Genomic DNA, 4,848 nt, shown 5'->3' with positions numbered 1-4,848 from the left:
CTAACTGAGACCTAAAACTAGGAAGGGAAAATGGTACTCCATGAGAGATGTCACTTTTAAAGCATGGGCAGCAAAAGTAATTCTTAGAAATATAATCATAAATCTTGGTGTTTCCAGGTACTGTTCAATTTACAGTTGAAATTTAGTTTATCTGAAAATGTTTTTTTTAAGTCTGTCCAAGGATATTACAGGCTATAGCAATGAGGGCATATGTGAGGAAAATACTGGTTCAGCAAGGCAGCTGCACTCCTCATCTCTAACACGAGACAGACACTCATATGCATCTTCAGACAGTTTCACCAGTCCAACCACTGCCTCCCTACCAAACTGTACTTCTCCAGCTCAACCCTTTGCCTCATCACTTGAGTGTGGAGCTTTATTCACTCAAACTTCTGCCTTGACCTACCAAAGCAGTATCTCCCCCAACCACAGCAGCACTTCGGCAAGCAGTTCTTCTAGTCAGCTGCCAGTATGCTCGCTGGAAAGCTGCCCTTGCACCAGTCAGCCGTCTACCTCATCATTTGGCAGAAGAACTTCAGTTGATCCAACTCTGGTCCTGACCTGCTAATATTGCTCAAGCTCACCCTACCAGGGCAGCACTCCAGCAAGTCATTATTCTACGTTATCCTCTACCTCAACACACCATCAGTCAGCAAACTATGATAACTACCTGTCAGTCATGGCTGCACTGTCTGACATGTCCTCTGATGATGAGGAATTGAACCAGGTTATACTAGCAAGCCTGCAGAGTGAACGGTTAGTACAAAATGCAAATGTAGTTGGTAGCCGACTGCAAAGATACAATTTTGTTGTGTTATTGCTGATTTTTTTTATTTAGGTTTTACAGTTGGACCCTTTCTCATTTTGATTGGTTGACTGGTGTGTATCAAATGTAATGAAGGGGCACCATACCTGCTCACATATTTATATGCATATATAATATATATATTGGCCCTTGACAGTACTGGTATGTATATAATACATATAAAGTTAAGGGATAGTGCTGGAAATTTTCAATATTTTCATTATTGTCAACAAATGTTATGCAGAGCCAAACAGACAATTAAATAATTTCTACTTATTGTACAAGTATTGTACCTGTATCCAAAGCCTGTTACATCTTATTCTCCTGTGCTATATTACAAACACTTCAGTAAGCCACACCACTGCACTGAGTGACATATTCCTTCATCCCTGGAGAGAGCAATTACTTTGGTTTAGAAACACCTCCAAAGACTAATAACAGCAATAAGATTGTTACTCTCAGGAGAGAGGTTACTTGAATGGCAGATGCTGCTGAGCATGCTTTGGAACACAGTTTACAGAACTTTGCTAACTTTTTGTGCTACATATCACAACCTTGTCTTTGACTTTGTAGTATACTAAATACTTACTAATATATTTTGTACTGAAATTCAAAATTGTCAATTGTCAATTGTCATTGGGTCATAAACAACACATACATTATGCAAGACTCTTAAAACTAGTGTGTGTACTCTAACTTATATTTATCTTGTTTGTCTCAGAAGGACCACAGGATGTTTGGTGCCAGTGAGAGATTTTTTTTCAAGATCTTGCAACAAAAATGAACCATCAGAAGAAATGCAAGTTTAACATTAACTAATCCACAGTCATGGATGGAGCCATCAGAGGATTTAAATGAAGTAAATAGGATCGATGTCACACTATTTGTCAGGTTTTCTGATGATATGGGAGTACCTGAAGAGGCTGTGGACCATGAGGAGAATTTCTAAGACTTCTAACAGAAGCTTTTTCCCAATATCCAATGTTTGAGAGAATAAGGCAAAATTAACTTGGCACTTGACAGCGCTGGTATGTGTTGATTGCATCTCATATCATTAATGTGCTGAACTCCAGATAATCATTTATTACATTTATATCACTATATTTTATATGATGGCACAGGCATTTGTCAAGTCTTTGTACATGTGCACTGTCAAATATATAATCATTTCATTTTCTCCAACCATGAGAGAGGACAGGTACTTCATTGCAGGCAGGGCCATTGCAGTAAGCCTTGTACACAACGGCCCTCCCGCAGGCTTTCTGTCCCTAACTCCAACCCCAACAAGATCTGCTAGCAACAACAAAGCCACTTGAGGAGTATCTGGCCAATGCTGGCTGCCTGAGGCTCCTGTGGAGGTTGGAAGACAAGAATCTGCTTGTAGATGACATCCTGGTGTTCCAAGTGATGCAAGTAGTCCTTTTGAGAGATACATTTGTATCCTGTTTTTTGCCTCTCCGATAAAAAAAAACTGAAACCCATGAAGACTGCCTTGTGTTCAGGGTTTTCTGTGGGCCGTTTTTGTTGAAGTGTTAAGTGTGCTATACCATGCCTACTCTCCACATGAATTGGCAAAGTGTGCTTGGGTGTGACTCTTGGCAGGTTACTTTGTACCCTGAAAAATATGAATTTGACATACTTGCTTTACTGTTGTAACTAACCTGCAGTACAATACATGTGCATATTTTAATAGGGTTTAAATTCCTATATTTTTCATCATTATAATTTTTCTTTGATCTGCTACATGCAAATTGATATTGAATGATATCAAGGGCGAAACCTTTATTCAGACATTAGGTGGGGGGTCAGATAGGTATGGGGTGGTAGGCTTATCTTGGACTTTCAGCTTACTTAAAAAATAAAAATGTACTGACAGCTCTGATGGAGCTCAGGATTCATCCATACAATAAGGGGCTGCTTTATTACAAACAGGTCCACCGTATAAATCTGGAATCTGTGTGTAACAGCTGACCTGATGTGTAGAAGAACAAAGAACATTAATTACCATCAGATCCTGACCGATTCGGTGTTAATGAAGTTACTGCTGCTGTGCCGATCTCTTTCTGAGATCTGGGATATGAGGACAATTCCTCATATGGAAGTGGAGGAGGTCATTTTTAGCTAATACCTTTGCAGAAACAAAGGCAAGTTCAGTTGTTAAATATTGTATATTTGTAGTACTTAGTGAGTGATTTGTAATGATTGTCCTCTAGCGCCACAAGCAGGCCCTGATTTACACATGTAAGCAAGATATATAAAAATCCAATTTGCCATGAAATTTCCTACATAATTTTATTTCCCTCTTGAGGACACACCTTTTATTTTGGAGCATCCATACACTTTGAGCTTATGTCAGGCCAAAATGTCAATGTTGCATAACCTTACTGCCATTGAGCTGATTACCATTGAATCTGCTGAGCATAGTGATGCACTACACTTTTGTAGTCCAAGTATTGGAAAGGTTCTCAGACTAATAAAATGTGTGGGTGGTTTAGACTCTTCTGAATTGTCAGATATACAGTAGAAAATTAATTAAGTCTCAAGTTTTTTTTTTTTTTTTGTTTTGTTTTTTTAATCAAGTATGATGTAAAATTGTTACTGTTTTAAAATTTACTTCCTAAAAAGTAGTGTGTTTTTGGATGGGTCAATGTATGTGCAACGTGAAAGTACTTTTTCCTGCTTTCATCCTCTTCTGTCTCCTCTGCTCCCTGGTGTGCTGCTTTTGTGTTGCTTCTTATGCTCCCCCTGACTACTATTCTCACAGATTCCACTGATGCTGTATTCATGATGATGTTAGCTTTAGTCATCCTATGCAACAAAGGACATCATATGTTAAAATAAGTAATAGTTCAGTCTTTTTATTGAGTTCTCCAGACCCAAAAGCTTTAATAAAATGTGGTTTCACATGTGTTTCACTATTTTTGGTAACAATTTCTTTGAACATTTAAAGTAAAAAATATGGCTGTAAAATGTAAACGTGGAGGTTTGAACTCACAGAAACACATTGATTAACATCCTATACACAGCAAAGATCCATGAAATAGAAGAAAACTGCAACCATGAACTTAAAATTATGACAATATGTTTAAGTGTAACGCTGTACTATCACAAAGATTGACAATGTTCTCTACATTTTGCTTTGCATTACACAACTACAGTAGATAAATATCCTGTGTTTTTCTATTTACGCAAATGTGCTCTTAGTCTCTTTGTCAAATCATAAATATCTGTTGAGAGGGGTTTTGTTTCTTTTTTTGTACTTAATATGGCTATGCCTGTCTTCACGGAAATGTACACGGTTACAAAACAAATCTATACCATGATTTCCATAATCTTCAGATGGATCAAAACACTGCTGAAGTGTATCCATTGATGTGTCACTAATGGTAATTTTAGTTGATGGAATAATAACAACATTGTTGTGGTCTGTTGCCATCAATACCAAAGCCACTGTCTATGTCACAAATACCATCCATACTTGGGTTATGCATTCCTGCATTATTGACTATGCCCCTTTGCCAAAGCTGAAGAGGAATTTGCTCCCCTTGTGTTGAAAGACCATGGTTCTTTGAATTTGTGGCAAATAAATAGAATAAGGACAAAATAAATGGAGCTCATAATATCTCAATTGTTTGATTATTCACTGACCTGCCAGTAATAACACCATGTCTGTTTAATCCTCTCCTGTAAAGCATGAAATGGGCAACACCAGTGTTTTCCAGTCCATAATCGCATCTCACCCATGTCAATGAATAGTGACAAAACACCAGAGGCTCTGTTGTTGTCTAAACAAGCAAAGTAGATGATGGTTCGACTGAAACCATCAACACAGCCGTGGAACACCATCCTGCATATCACGAGTTTGCGGTTTCCATTAATGTGCCTAAGAGAAATTGGAGTAAATCAGAGAAATCAGAGTTAATTATGGTGGGAAAAGTATAACAAGGCCAAGGTTATGCATCAATGATTTAACACTAAAAGAAACAATTCTTAATAATGAGCTCTTTTGCTTTTGATGCTTAGTCTATTTTGCTATGGACTTA

The 4,848-nt window shown here is 37.8% G+C and overlaps 1 long non-coding RNA gene across 1 annotated transcript; it reads left to right on the top strand.

Moving 5' to 3' along the window:
- Positions 1-227: 227 nt before the first annotated feature.
- Positions 228-2,637, top strand: LOC121902068. The gene is made up of 3 exons (XR_006097452.1): positions 228-756; positions 1,527-1,833; positions 1,995-2,637. It is a non-coding gene; the product is annotated as an uncharacterized LOC121902068 (long non-coding RNA).
- The last annotated feature ends 2,211 nt before the right edge of the window (positions 2,638-4,848 follow it).

The sequence above is a fragment of the Thunnus maccoyii genome, chromosome 8, assembly GCF_910596095.1.
Source record: "Thunnus maccoyii chromosome 8, fThuMac1.1, whole genome shotgun sequence".
NCBI classification, from domain to species: domain Eukaryota; kingdom Metazoa; phylum Chordata; class Actinopteri; order Scombriformes; family Scombridae; genus Thunnus; species Thunnus maccoyii.
The sequence above is the reverse complement of the archived record's forward strand: the minus strand, read 5'-3'. Positions and strand labels throughout refer to the sequence as shown.